Raw genomic sequence first — 16,561 nt, 5'->3', positions numbered from 1 at the left:
GTAATTTAAAAGTAATTTAAGCTCACAAAAATTGATATTACTCGTTAGAGATATTTGAAACCATATCATTTGTTTCCATTCTGTAACCGTAAAGAAGTAACTCGCAACGCTTTCCTTACTCTCTATGAACTACTGAAATCAGAAAACGGTTACTTGCTCCAGAATGGTTAGTTAGCAAAGTATTATTCATGTAACGACTAATAGATTTTAAATTTTAATATCTACATATATAAACCGGTGTGTTTTAATTTCGAAATGTCTTGCTAGAGAGATGGGCAACGACATTTATTATTATTTGGACAAAGAAAGATGGATGTTTCTTGGTACGAGCTGCAGCAACTGATAAATATTTCATTGAATATTTTAAAGGGAATATAACCTCAGGTATTTGGTGTGGAACACCAACGTTTACAGCTCTGGCCGCTCTTGCCTTTGGCTTTAGAAATGTTTGGCGCCACTATACGGTAAATTTGAAAAATTGAAGGGGTCTTCCATAAAGATTGCTTTGCGGGTTATATTCCCTTTAAGAATATATAAATAGTTTTGGGCATTTCCTAATTAAATGTGTTATATTATTATTATTAAATGTGTTATATTATTTATATATACATATACATTTGTATCACCGGTTTTCATTTTCCAGATTTTAAAAGCTAATAATCTAACCCTAAAGTGATTCGAAATAGTTATAAGAATGCTATCGACAAGGTGAATATTTTCCAGACGGCCATTTTCCAAGATGGCGAACGAAGTAACCGTCAGATACCTTTAAGATTTTGTAATAGTGTTCTCAGCGTCATAATAAAAAAATTTACCAAATTTGAAAACAATCGGACTATATTATTCAATTTTGAATGCGAAATTCGGCATTGCAGTCCGCCATTTTCTAAGATGGCGGACGAAATAACAGTCGCAGATACATAAGATTTTGTAACCATGTTCCAAAGGCCGTAATAAAACTATTTACCAATTTTCAAACATATTGAAACATATAGTGGAAAGTTACGTGGAAAACCTTTTTGGCTGCCATTTTCCAAGATGGCGGCCGAAATAACGGTTGTACACCAAAAAAAAATTACAATACTATTCAGAAAGCCTTAAATGTATAATGTACCAATTTTTAACATTTTTGGACACTTTCATTTAATTTATGACGTCAGGCGTGCTTGGCGGCCATTTTCCAAGATGGCGTCGGAAGCCCACGTTCTAGAGGTGGGGACTTTTAGTATATTTTTTTTGGGGTCCAAAACTACCTATGTACCAATTTTCATCTTTATGGGAAAATGTTCTGGGTCAAGCCCTTTTTTAGTCTATCTGTCCTGGGCTATACGTACAATTCAAGGTATCTCAAATTCACCGCAATAAGTTAGACCCCCACCCAAAAAGTATTACTAGGCGTTTGCCTTTGAACGCAGATTGTAGCGATGCTTAGGGGGGTCTACAGCGCTCTCACCCCTTCTACACTGAGAGAAAAAATTCTGCTAAAATTACAGAAAATTTCTGGCAGCACGTGATGCCAGAAAACTTCTGTAAATTTTACTATTAAGACTGCTAGTAGAGTTTTCAGAAAAGTACTGTAAAATAAGCCGATGTGCCGTTTTTCCCAATTACAGAAAATGTTCTGTAGATTTTACTGTGGGCTTCTGTTTTTCAAACCTGTATTTCTTACAGTATCAACTGCAGATTTAACTGTGGGTTTCTGTTTTTCAAACCTGTATTTCATACAGTATCAACTGCAGATTTAACTGTGGGTTTCTGTTTTTCAAACCTGTATTTCTTACAGTATCAACTGCAGATTTAACTGTGGGTTTCTGTTTTTCAAACCTGTATTTCTTACAGTATCAACTGCAGATTTAACTGTGGGTTTCTGTTTTTCAAACCTGTATTTCATACAGTATCAACTGCAGATTTTACTGTGGGCTTCTGTTTTTCAAACCTGTATTTCTTACAGTATCAACTGTAAATTTAACTATTTTTATTTGTGTAGGTATTCTGTATTTTTTACAGTATCAACTGTACATTTTACCATTTATATCTGTGTAGGTGTTCTGTATTTTTACAGAAACAAATGCACATTTGACTGTCTTTATCGTATTGGTATTCTGTGATTATGACAGAAACAACTGTAAATTTGACTTTTTTTATTTGTGTTGTTATTCTGTGGTTTTTACTGATACAGTTATAAATTTTATTGTTTATATTTGCATTTCTTACATGTTTGTGTTTTTTCTTACATTTTTTCAGAACTATAGTACATTTCACAGCTTTGAGCTGTTTTAATTTTACTGATTTATATTCTGTTAATAATTGTTTTCTTATATATAAATACAACGAGTATACTATACTGAAAGTTTTATTTGGTTTTTAAATTTTTGTTACAAAATCCATTTTTTTTTATTTCTATAATCACATCCACTGTGATTTTTGTATTAACATATGTGCAATTTTCTGGGACGATCCTTGCGATGCATCTACAAAAAAATCAATATTATTAAACTTCCCATGTAAACAATTTTACGTAATATATTAACTCAAGATCAAAATATAAAGTATATAAATATTATTACCAGATATAAAAAACCTAAAACTAACTAAATTTCCAGACTTTCTCCCCACCCCCTTTCTTCCTGGGTCTTAAAATTCCCTGATTTTTAGAACTATTTCCCTGATTTATTCAGGTAGTGTGGCAACCCTGTATAATATACTTCTGGTGATACGAAAATTGCAATAGACCCATGAGAATAGTGAGGGGTCGCAAATTAACATTTTTAACTGGCAGCTCACCATTTGGACGGAACATCTGTTTCCTCACTTCCGCCTGTGTATTTCAATGGCGGTCCCCAAGGTTGGTAAAATGGGCGGTCCCCCTTTTCTCATGGGCTTATTATTAGAAGTAGCATTCGAGGTTTGCCAAGATATAACAAATGTACATGTACCCACCCTATTTAAAAAGGTATTTGCACCCACTTATTACTTTAAAAGGTATTGGCACCCCTTAAAAAAAATTTAAAAGCGTGGGCACACTTAATTGCAAAATTTCCATAAATGATTAAACTGTAAAAACGCAAGCTTTTTTTACCTTTGTATAATTTCTAGAGTGATATCAGCTTCATTTGGATATTCTATGTTCATCACATAATACATAGCAAGGAACATAAATATTCCCACGTAGAAATTGAGATGGTTGAATATGATCATTTATTATTTTTCTATGAAACCGTATAGAATTCTAAAGACCATTTGGTATATTTTTGTGAAATAATATCAGGTTTTACTTGGCGGTGAATGTAAAAACAATATCTGATCTAATCGGCACTATAGGTCTTATTCTTACATAATAAAATTTAAATTTTTGTTATCTATATCATGTACTAACGTAGTATATCCAAGCCAGCCGTAAATTTAGATAATTGCTTTTGATGTATAAAAATCTTCGATACCGGCACGCGATGTTTTTAAAATTTATTTAGAAATACAAAGAAAAACCAAAGTTCATTTATTATAGTAGATTATATAATTTATATTCGTATTCATATGAACTAAAGGGACTAATAGAAAAATAAATTATTTACCGTTTTATCAGCCACGATTAAATTAGAACTTTTTATCGTCCGAATGGAACTTCTCAATGCGTGTTCAACCGACCGAAGGAGATGCTTATACCAGTGTTGCCATTGTTTGAAGAGTGAAAATCCCACAGTCCGGTTACCAAATTTTCAGCCAAACCCCCAAAACGTTTTAAGCCACGCCCCCTCCCAAATCTCAGCGGAAAACATTAAATATTTTCTTCTTTCGTAGGCTAGCGCGGAATAAAAAATTATATTAAAAAAATATTATAAAATACAAAAATCTTAAGGCGATATAAAATACACAAATAGGTAAAATTTATATATTTTTTCGGAAATAGTGCTTTTTCTCAAATAATTTAAAGCAAAATTTTTAAGGTAAAAAATCCCACAAAATCAATGATTATTATTTAACCATTTTAAGTTTTATACTGCCAAAGGTACAGATTTGATGTTAATCAGTTTTAATCATACTAGGGTTTCCTAATAATCAAGGATCGGCCCCTCGCCCGCTATGTCCTTTCCCCCATTTTTGTTCCCCCTGATGTACTTATTAAACTTAAATTACATATATATTTTAAATTATTTGCGGTAAATATAGAATTTTTGTGCTAATAAATTTATTTTAAAAAGTACTTCTTTAAGGCAACCAAAAGAATTTTAAAAGGAAGTGGTGCCCCTCTTATAATAAATAGCCATAACTAAGAAATATACATAAGTAATTAGTGCCTGCAATGTTTCCGTAAAATCTACAGAAAAAAAAACGCTTTGACGAAGAAAAAAGTGGAGCTGTATTTTTTACAGTACTTATCTAGTAAACAATACAGTCCGTCTGTAAAATATTTATGTGATATTAACAGTATAAAACTGTGGATTAAAGATTTCAGAAAAAGTTCTGTAATTCTTACACAATTTAGTGAAAATAACAGTCCCATTGGTAAGATTTACAGACGTTCATTGTATTACGGTAAAAACGACTTTCCTGTTTTTCTTTCTTACAGAAAAACACTGTAAAAGTTATTTACAATTCAAAACTGTAAAAAAACCACTGTAAAAACTACAGGAATTTCTCTCAGTGTACGCCGTCTCTTCCTCTTGGGACGAGAGAGGGTTTCCTTCTTCTCGTCCGGCGTTTCCGCCCCCCTACCAGTTTCGTTACACGGAGGGTCATCTCCTTGCCACGGTAGGGTGAAAGTCTTCAGCTGGGACACGTGCTTTACTCCGATGAAATCACGGAGTTCGGGTCGCCCAGCCGATATGTCAAAGGAGTCGTCCTTTCCTGCACTACAAACGGCCCCTCAAACTTATCTCCCAACGAAGCCGTGATACCACGACTAGCGTCGGAAAGAAGATGAGTTTTGCGCAATACGAGGTGTCCACGTTTGTAGAAAACAGCTTGATGACGCTTGTCGTAGTGCAGTTTTTGCGTGAGCTTCGAATCCTGTAAATTCAAGCGTGCATGGTCGATTGCATCATGCAGCCTAATTTTCAGTTTCTCGGCGTACGTGCCTGCGCTTCGATTACCGGAAGTATTTCCTGGTATCAACTCCCAATCCAGGGGTGCGCGAAGCTCTCGGCCTAAGTTCAAAGCGGCGGGCGAATACCCGGTCGCTTTGCTCTCGCCTGAACGCAAAGCAGAGCCCAATTCTGAGAGACGGGCGTCCCAGTCCTTATGTCGTTCGACATAATAAATTATCATTGGCTTTATAGTTCTATTCATCCGCTCAGTCAGATTTGCCTGAGCGTGATAAGGGGCCGTCGTCTTAGGGCATATGCCGAAATCCGAACAGGCCCTTTTGAACTTTTTACTAGAAAATACGAATGCATTATCAGTTATCACCTGTCGTGGGAATCCATATCGACAGAAAACTTCATACATTTTCTCCCATATTTTCTCAGTAGTCATTTTCCTAAGCGGGTAGAGGTCTGCCCACTTTGTAAAATGATCTACTATGACGAGTAGGTACTGATTTCCTTTGGCACTTCGAGTGTAGGGACCCATTAAATCAGCGGTTACCAATTCAAAAGGCCTTTCACTAGGGACGCTAGAAAGTAACCCGGGGGTTAACTGCTGGGATGGCTTACTTTTCTGGCACACCCCGCAACCCCTCACATACTTGATAACGTCCCGATTCATCCCCGACCACGTGACACTGATTTTCAAACGTTTACACATCTTGTAAACCCCCTGGTGGCCGACAAGTGCATCGTCATGAAAATACTTAATGAATGGTACTCTAAGTCTCTTACCCTTACGAAAATGACTTGATCCAATTTTGGACATTGGGTCCAATTTGTATCAAGCTATATCCTGAAGGGATCAAATAAGGATCAACTATTTCTTGATCAAATAATCTTTATCAAATTTGGTTCCAAAAATTTCTTTTAACTAAGAACTGGATCCAAGTTTGATCAAAATTGGTTTGATCCAATAGAATTGGATCCAAATTAGTTTGATCAAATAAAATTGTTCAAATAAAATTGTATCAATTTTATATCCAAAAAATCTTAACTAAGAATTGGATCCAAGTAGGATCCAAATAAGATCCAAATTAATTGGATCAAATAAAATTGTATCAAATTTGGATCCAAAAAATCTTTTCACTAAGAATTGAATCCAAGTTTGATCAAAATTAATTTGATCAAATAAAATTGTATCAAATTTGGATCCAAAAAAATCTTTTACTAAGAATTGGATCCAAGTTTCATCCAAATTAATTTGATCAAATAAAATTGTATCAAATTTGGATCCAATTGATATTTCGCCCAAGGTTAGGAAAAAATGCTATAAAAGGTAGCCTCGTTGGGGTGGTTTAGGTTTACGCGTCGTCTTATTTTAAGTCTGTTCCCTGTCTTTTACACTCTAGTCGGTTCTCTAATAGTTATCCTTCTCAAAGTTGCAGTGATGTCACTCGGCCCTTACGAAAATGACTTGATCCAATTTTGGACATTGGATCCAATTTGTATCAAGCTATATCCTGAAGCGATCAAATAAGGATCAACTATTTCTTGATCAAATAATCTTTATCAAATTTGGATCCAAAAAAATCTTTTAACTAAGAACTGGATCCAAATTTGATCAAAATTGGTTTGATCCAAATTTGGATCCAAATTAATTTGATCAAATAAAATTGTATCAAATTTGGATCCAAAAAATCTTTTAAGTAAGAATTGGATACAAGTTTTATCCAAATCGGTTTGATAAAATAAAATTGTATCAAATTTAGATCCAAAAAACTTTAAACTAAGAATTGGATCCAAGTTTGATCTATATTGTTTTGATCAAATAGCATTGGATAAAATTTGGATCCAAATTAATTTGATCAAATTAATTTATTCAAATAAAATTGTACCAATTTTAGATCCTAAAAATCTGAACTAAGAATTGGATCCAAGTAGGATCCAAATTAATTTGATCAAATAAAATTGTATCAAATTTGGATCCAAAATCTTTTAACTAAGAATTGAATCCAAGTTTGATCCAAATTAATTTGATCAAATAAAATTGTATCAAATTTGGATCCAATTGATATTTCGCCGGGACACTTTCTTCGAATCGTGTATGGAATCTTGTACGATATAGTCATCTACCACCAGCGGTTAGAAACACTGAGAATAACTTAAGCCGGTGGCTTAAATATATTATTTCTAAAATAGATGACGGCACCGTATAATGATAAATGACAGCTGTCGTAAGTGTTTCTAGAAATTGGTCCCAACCGTGACACCATAGCGGATATCAATTGAGTGTTCAAGAATCTAGAGTAAATATTCCTAACTCAATGGTATAAACATAATTATAGAAGGCGATAGGAGAGTAGATGACTACTTTTTATGTCTGGCGAGACCGCCAGAACAATATCGATCTCAGTAAATATATATTTTGTTCAATAGTTAAATTTATCGAACAACTGGCAACATTTCGATAAAACCCTACAGCATAGAAATCAGAATGTAACTAGAACGAATTTTGCAATGGACCACGCGCCGATTTGAAACTGGCGGATTTGTCAGTAACGCCCAAGGTTAGTAAAAAATGCTATAAAAGGTAGCCTCGTTTGGGTGGTTTTGGTTTACGCGTCGTCTTATTTTAAGTCTGTTCCCTGGCTTCTACACTCTAGTCGGTTCTCTAATAGTTAGCCTTCTCAAAGTGGCAGTGACGTCACTCGGTTCTGGCCAATTACATTTGTTTGTTTTATTTAATCTACCATCTAAGCGGAACCAGGGGTAAAAACCAGGGATTTGGGTGGGGGATATAATTCATTGATTTTGTTAATTTTTGTTATATTTACCTCAATTATTTTCGTTTACCGCGTTTTGAGCACTGAAAGCACGTGATTCAAGTGCTATTTTTTGGTCAGTTTCTTCATTTTAGGCCAAAGTAGACGTCTTTTGGCAGGTTTTGTAGGTTTCCTAGCTTTTTGGCTTAAATATTAGCTTTTCTTTATAGTTTCTTACCGTTTATTGGCATAATTTGTTATGTATGTAACACATTTTTCCACAATGTTTGACAGTTCTCGTCCTTTTCGCTATGGTTAATTGACACATGTGGTACACTGTGAGTGACTCTCACGGCGAAGTGAAAAGTGTAGTATCTGCTGTCAAGGTTATTTAATTATAATTCAAGGCACCAAAATTACCTTATTTCCAAATCTCTTTGGATCCCAACTGAATCCAAATTTCTTTCAATGCCAACTGGATCCAAATCTGTTTGGATACCGACCGGATCCAAATATCATTTGATCCAGTCTCGTTCCAAATCTCATTGGATCCCAATTTGATCCAATCTCATTGGATCCCAATTTGATCCAATCTCATTGGATCCCAATTTGATCCAATCTCATTGGATCCCAATTTGATTTAATCTCATGGGAACCCACTTTGATCCAATCTCATGGGATCCCAATTTGATCCAATCTCATGGGAACCCACTTTGATCCAATCTCATGGGAACCCACTCTGATCGAATCTCATAGGATCCCACTTTGATCCAATCTCATTGGATTCCAATATGTATAAAATTGTGATATATTTTGGATCCCAACTTAGGAAATTGGATCAAATTGTGATATATTTTGGATCCCAACTTAGGAAATTGGATCAAATTGTGATATATATTGGATCCCAATTTACGAAATTGGATCCAATTGGCATTCAAATTTCATAAAATCTATCCTTACTTGATCCAATTTGGATCCCAATTTGATATAAATTGGATCCTAAATTTTATCGAGAGGTCTCAAAGTAAAAACAAAATTGGATCCAACTGTAATTGGATCCCCGTTTGATCTGTCCAATTTTTGATCACATTGGGATCCAATAAATTAAATCAAATTTAGATCAAATTATGATCCTCCATTTTCGTAAGGGTAGGTACCACCACTTTCCAAGCATTTTCAAGCCCGTCTTCATCCTCCTCATCCCAAGGAGCGAAGTACCTAAACAATAGGCCATCTTAGTCCATTATATACTGATCTAGTACTGTCCCGGCTTCCAATGCCGTAATCGGACTCCCAGAGCTTCTAACCCGCTCTAACTCAGCGATAACCCTCGCTAACCCTAGATCAGTAACTTGCGAACTTATGATGGCTTTCCTGTCGAAAGGCAGCCCCCACTCCTTGGAAGAGTTTTCTCCCTCCTCGGAGTCAGAAGCGTTTTCCTCTGAAACCGCCAACGTCACCACCGCTTCTCCCTGACCATTCTCGGAATCGAGAGGGGCTCTAGACAAAGCATCTGCTACAACATTTAATTTCTCAGGTCGGTATCGCACCTCGAAATTATACGGCTGTAGCTCCAAGGCCCAGCGGGAAAGTCTGCCCACCGGCTCCTTAAGGTGTCGTAACCACTTCAACGCTTGGTGATCGGTTTCGATCACAAAGTCTGTACCCTCGACGTACATTCGAAATTTCTTGAGGGCGAATACCACAGCAAGACATTCCAATTCCGTCGTCGAGTAGTTGCGCTCCGCCGATACGAGTCCCCGGCTTACAAAGGCTCCCTTTCCCGCCTTTCTGCTCTAACACAGCGCCTAAGCTCTTTAAACTCGCATCGCATTCAATGAGAAAGCTCCCATTTAATCTGCCTACTTAGTTCCCGCATAGCATTTGTATGGGTATCATCCCAATGCCATTTTGCATCGTTTTTCAGCAAGTCATACAACGGCCATGCAGTTCCCGCCATATTCGGGATGAACTGCCGATAATACCCGATCATTCCGAGGAATCGCTGCTACTCCGTTACATTCTTGGGCTGAGGGAAATCCTCTATAGCCCTAAATTTATCCAGATTTGGCTTTCGGTACCCCGGTCCGACCTTATAGCCCAGAAGCGAGGGGCTGAGCACTCCGCGTAATCGGTGTACAGAGCCGTACCTTTGATTGTAGTAATGGGATTACGCGTAATCTTTGAAGTCCCTGCCTTTGGCAGTGCTAATCTAAGCGTAATCTGGTGTACAGACTTTCTAAGAGTGGTTAGCCCCTCGCCCAGAAGCGACACCTCGTCAGCGCAAAGTTGCACCTTGTCCGGGTTAACTGTTAATCCCGCTTCGCCTATGCGCTTTAGGACCTTTCGAATGTGAATCAAATGATCCTCAAACGATTCGGAATATACGACGAAATCGTCGTAAAATCCCAAAACAAATTTCCAATTGTAAGGAGCTAAAACGGTATCCACGGGACGCATGAACGTGCTCGGTGCGTTTTTCATTCCAAAAGGCATCTTTTTGAATTGAAAAAGCCCCGATGACAGACGAAGGCGGTCTTCGGCCTGTCACACTTCCTAACGTTGACTTGATAAAAGCCTTTCGAAAGGTCAAACGTGGTGAAATACTTCGCGCTTCCCAAATACGCCAAAATATTTGGGATCGAAGCCCCGTTTATTCCCTTAAAAATAATGCAAAGCCTTTTGGTACCATCCGGCTTGCTCGCTAGTAAAAATAGGCGCAGCCCAAGGTGAGACACTGGGTTCTATCAAATCTAGATCCCACAACTCATCAAACGCCTTGTCAATCTCCTCTCGCTTTCTTTTACTAGCTTAATAGGGGTGAACGAAAATAGGCTTCGCATCGCCCGTTTCTATCGCGTGTTCAATGATAGAAGTTTCGCCGGGTCGTTTTGTAAACACTTCTCGGAAATCCGAGATGGTTTTTAACAAAAGTTCCCTCTCCCGATCCGTGCACTTGGACTTTGAAACCAACGTCGCCAACGCTGCGGGGGTTCCCACGGCACCGGGACTCTCATTGTCTACCTGACAATAATTTACCCTTTCGGGTTCCTCTTCGGAATCGAAGGGGATGACGCGCTGGGGTAGGGGGCCGATTGACCACCCTCCCTCGCTCATTCTTAGGTCTATTTTTTCCATCCCAATAAAATCTCTACTCAAGATAACAGGGGGGGTCAGACCGTGAACTACAAGAAAGCGCTTGCCGCCGGCCCACTTTATGGAAAGCCTGATACTGCCCGCTACACGACACGTGCCACGGCCAAATCTAACTGTAAGGCTATTTTCGCTCATTTTCCTCCCTTTTTTCCCCACCAAAATGGGGATAAAATTATCACCCAAGAGAGAGACGGAGGAACTTGAGTCTAACAAGCCTAGAAACGAATGTTCCAGGGCTTGGAATCGTAACAATGGGGGATTTTTCCCGCCAAATGTTCCGTCAGCACACCGGTTGACCAAGGGAGTGCAATTCTGAGTATTCGGAAGCTCTCCCTCGTTATTAGCTTTCCAAACGTCAGACTTTTGCCGAGGCTCACTCCCTTTCCTGGATGTACATCCATTTAATTGGAAGGCCTCGCTGCCCCGTTTCCCCACTCGGGACAGTTACGTTTAATATGGCCGGTTTTCCGACAACCATAACAAACTAAATTCTGGCATACCGGCCTAAAACTTTCCACAGGATTCTGCTGGAAAGTTTGCTGCATTGGTTGAGGGGCGACTGCCGCGCTCGACCAATTAGCAGACTGCCTCTGAATCCTATAATGCCAATAATGATCCAAAGCAGCTAGGCCTACTCCCATAACACCCAGAGATAACTGGCTCGAATTAGCCGGCACTCCGGTGGCTGCTAAACTCACCGCGCCACCAGTAACAGGGGACGCTCGCCCAACCGGTCCTAAAGTTCCCCCGTAAGCCAGAGTTGGCTCTAGGGATTCTAAAGCGGTGTGCGGGGGGCGATAAATGGATTGCGCGAGAAGGTTAGATTGAAAAATCTTGGCCTCCTACGACAACTCTTTCAGGGTGGCGAATACCTTTCACCTTAAGTGATGACGGTATGTAGGGTGACATTGCCGTAACACTCGAGCTACCTTATCAGCCTCGGTGGCGTTTCCCCCAATACGACGGTAGTATTCAGCTATACAGTTAATATACTGCGCCAGGGGTTCATCCGCACCTTGAGTTCGGGTATCCAACTCAATTTGGATACGCCTGCCGTAATCGGTGGCTAAATATTCGTGGCGAAATGCCTGACGAAAAACGTTCAAGGAGGGAAACACTCGTTGGAACGACCACCAAAGTGCATCGGGTCCTCGCATGCAAGACGGTAGTACCTGCAAGAGGATATCCCCTTCGCTGTACCCCGTAATCGCCTGATACCGGTCGAGAGCCTCCAGGAACTCCGACGGAGACTTCTCGTCGGCCGGACCCATGTGGATCGGCGCTTTTACATTTAGCTTAACCCTCGGGATTTGGGCAGCGCGTGCTCCCGCATTCCGGCTAGTCGCAAAACCGTCCAAGGCCTCGCGCAAAGCACGAGCCATGACTTGCGCCATATCCTCCTGGGCTGGGTTTCCAGCACCAGTACCACCTTCATTTCCCAAAACCATTCCGGACCTGGTTTTAATGTTTAAGACCTAAACCGCGACTCTAAAATCCCTAGAGCCGCCTAACCCAAAAACCCCTCCGGAAAACCCACTGGGAAACAAAGGTACCCCCAATACACTAAAATACACTAACACTAAAAATTTAACTAACCCATACCCAAAAATTACACTTAAAAATTAAAATAACCTGAACTCTCGTACATTCAACAACTCAGGCGCCATTTGTGAAGCCTGGAAATTGTCGGCTTATGTTTAAACCATGTACGAGAGTCTAACAGTAAAATACTCTTTATAAATAATAATATATAAATAGTTACCAAATGTTACAAGGTATGGCAACTAAACTTTCTCTAGAAGAGAGAATAGAAAAGATTTGACTGGTTAGGTCGGAGTCCGTAACCAAGAGAGAGAGCCCATTGTCCCGACGTCCCTTATATAGCGGGCCCCTCAGATGACGCTACCGGTCTCCAACCTAATTGGCTGGAGAAGAAAGTCCGCCAAGAAATCTTTGCGGACTCACTGTGGTGCAATAGTAAGCGTCACCGGTAACTTTACCCCGCTCTTAACCCTTCGGGTCAGAGGTCGCCACTTTCGGAGAATTCCAAAGGTGGACGACGCGAGTGAGGATGAGTCATCCCTACCTTCCCCAGCAGCGATGGCCCAAAAACAACGAGATAACTTGCTGAAGGAAAGGGAAAGACTGTTAGGGACAAAGCCTACATTTGCCGATGCAAACGCGGGCTTTACAGGTTATATTCCCTTTAATCGACAGGGAATATGAAACCCTCGGTGCTCCACTTGAAATCGATGCCGAAGAACTTCTTTTTCGAAATTGTTTAATTGAAATCGACATAGATGTCGTAAATTAAGTTCGATTTAGCTATATTTTTTAGTTAGCTTTCGTCAGTTTGGCACTGCGATTTAGAAATTTTATTTTTAAGTGAGATTTTTAACCAATTCGCGGGATCCCTCAACTCTTGGGATATTGAAATTTTGTACTAAATGAAGGTTATAAAAATGGAATCTAATACAGCGTTTTACAGACTCGCGATTTTCAAATGTTAATTTCCATCACCCACAACTATCATCAGTGTTATATTCGAAATTGTTTGAGGAATAATCGACGACATTTGCTTTCGGTATATAAAAATTAAGGATTTTTCCATAAAGATTCTATAGCAAATAAAACCTAGGATTTTTGATTTTTTTTAGGGAAAAATACTAGGCGATAAAAGCTAATATAATGAAAAAACACGCATATATCAAAACTTAAAAAACATCATAGTGCGGAACAACTCCAAAAGTCGTTGAAACGAAAATTACAAATTTTGGGCAATGTAGATGGTATGAATTCTTCAAAAAACGCAATTACAAAACGATGAAACGGATATTAGTGCACCACACGACTCTGGCTCCGACCATTTAGGCTCCGGCTCCCGTCGGCTCCAGCTCCAGCTCCAGTTATCACGGAGCTGGCTCCGATTTCTTTTTTTAATAGTTTTATCTTAGGTTTTATTATTCAAAAAATATTATTGAACAATTACTTTATCTCTTTAGTGTAGTCGCCCAAATTGGCCCCTCCAAAATGTTTTCAAAGGCCCCCCAAAACGTATGGCCGTAACCCCCCAACTCATCTTCAAAAGCTCGCAAAATAATGTATAGGCTACTAAGATAATAATTTTTTTCCGATCTACCTGCACGCTGAAAAATGCTAAAAATAATCACGGCTTATATGTATAATCAGTAAGTTGAATAAAAACGAAATAGCTATCAAAACCTCGCTTTTTAGAGTCGTAGGTTCACATTTATTTTTGCGGATTCCGTTTTCAATTTCGCGGAAATAACCATCCACAGTTGGTAACACTATTTCACACGCGTGCAATACAAGGGCAGAGTTGCGACACGACGCCTGTGGAGCCGAATCTGCGGAAATATTCTTATTTTGAAAATAAGGCTGCTATCAGTATAAAATTAAGAATTTAAATATCTGTAGTTTTTCATATATCTATGGTATTAATTTTTTAAATGGAACATAATTATATCATTATTCCCTTCTCAACAATTCATTTTTACGAGGTTTAAATTCCAAGTTCTGTTTACATTTCGTTTCATTTCAATAGCGTAATCATTCGACGATGTACTTGCGAAGATTTCGATTGGGCCAACCGCTGGCCAAACATTTGCATCAAACATGAGCACTACAAGAAACCATGGAACCATGTTAAGTATTCAATCGAGATTTTACAACATCTTCAATTCGGAAATAACAATATAAATTTTGCAACTCAGCTTTGTTTCTCGAGGGGCTTACTGAAAAACATTACGACGCTATTTATCTATTGAGACATTGGATTCGCTTTGATTTAGATATTTTGAATTGCCGATATCATTTAGATCTAATTATGTCAGTGGCGACATAAATTGCTCACCCGATGCTGTAACACACGGTGTCGGTTGCTGCAAGTGTTGCTTGCTATTTGTAAATAATATCTTTTGGGGCATAGTCAGGATATTTCACTGACTTATATAGCATCAGTTTAGTATTAAGCATAAAACTACCACTTTTAGTATTCATTTTAAGCCGTAGTAATATACCCAACATTTTTTTGCTTAAAATTATATAATACAACAAAATCGTATGAACAAATATAAATAGCAAGGAAAAGAAACTCAACCGTTTAAAAAAGGAATTATGTAAGTATGATGACAGAGTTTCCCCCACGTGAGTGATATCCGTTGCAGTTAGCACTTGCAAGGAGACGACCCGAGGTGCTTTTGTTTAAATTTTGGGGATTAGTAGAACTTAATGTAACTTGAAATTTCCCAAAGTAAAAGTTTGACGGGCTTTAGTATTTCCATGGCAACCAAAAATGTTTTAAATTACTTAAAAAAACTCGGAATCACTCCTTCTGCGTAGACTTTGCAAGTTAAAGGGGATTTCCCTCGAGTTCTTCGGTTTCCCCTTACACAAAAACTTCTAAAGGTTTACGGTAATAGTAAGTGTAGGGAGCTGATGGCTCGCGTCACATTAAGGGCTTGCCACCACCTTCCTATGTATTGTAACCCGGCCACATGTTAAAGGCAATATAAGTCGCTAGATGATTTGGGCCTAAGGTAGTGCATTGGACTTTAAATACTGTTTAAGTTTACTTTTTTACGCTGGTTACCTTGATTTGTTTACTAAGTACTTTTTTACCTATCACACGAACCCAAACCTTAATGTTTGCATTTCCCTGCTGCTTGGTTTTGCGCTTGTTGCAGCCTACTTCCAGAGTCTAATAGGCCACACTTTGAAGCTCTCTGGCGCTCTTTCAACTCATCGTAGGAAAATGAAAAGAAAAACAGGCATACTTCTCAACCCACCCCCTACAACTCCTTAAATTTTTGCATAACCTTTTGAAACGCCCTGTATATCAAATTATCAATAATATTTTATTGATATTTATAGGTTCACCAACCATAGTTTACGTATCTCTGATGATTATGGACATTTACGACATAAGTCAAGAACGAATGGTAATTTATTCGAATATAGTTTTTTCAATAACTGGTTCCAATTTCCGAGACGGAACTTCGCAAGAAAAATCGCTTTAAGGCAGATAACCACTGGAACCTCGTACTGAGAGACCCATTGCAGTCCCAAACGCTTCTCAGAACATTGGATGTCCAAGGCCAGTTAATTGTGGCCTCGGAAGTCCAATTGTAACGGCGTTGGGACGACCAGCCAAAGGTTGCTGGTTCGATCCAACCTCTAGGGAATTTAAGTTTTGACACCCAGGGATAAACTCAGATTATCCTTGATGATAACGTTAGTTAAATTAATTATATCGAAGTAGCTAAGATAAATATCGGTGTTCTCTCTTTGCAGCAATTTGGCCTCCAATTTTTTCTTATTCTGAAGTGGAAAGACAAGGCGTTGAATGTGACCGATATCCATTTGGCGCAGCCCGAAACTATTCCGAGCGAAATTTTAGAATGTGTCTGGAAGCCCGATATTATTTTCTTGAATTGCAAAGATACCGTGTTGATCCAACAGACCATTCCAAATAAAGTGTACAAGGTATTGCGAAGTGGAAATCTCTATCATTATAGCAGGTATGATTTACATTAAAAAGTTCTTTTTATGAAGTAAAGTGGCCTTCTTGTTTAAATGTGGCGCTTACGTCAGTTTCTT

The sequence above is a fragment of the Leiobunum rupestre genome, chromosome 3 (assembly GCF_980474605.1).
Source record: "Leiobunum rupestre chromosome 3, qqLeiRupe1.1.hap1, whole genome shotgun sequence".
Taxonomy (NCBI): Eukaryota; Metazoa; Arthropoda; class Arachnida; order Opiliones; family Sclerosomatidae; genus Leiobunum; species Leiobunum rupestre.
Note: the sequence above shows the minus strand (reverse complement) of the source record.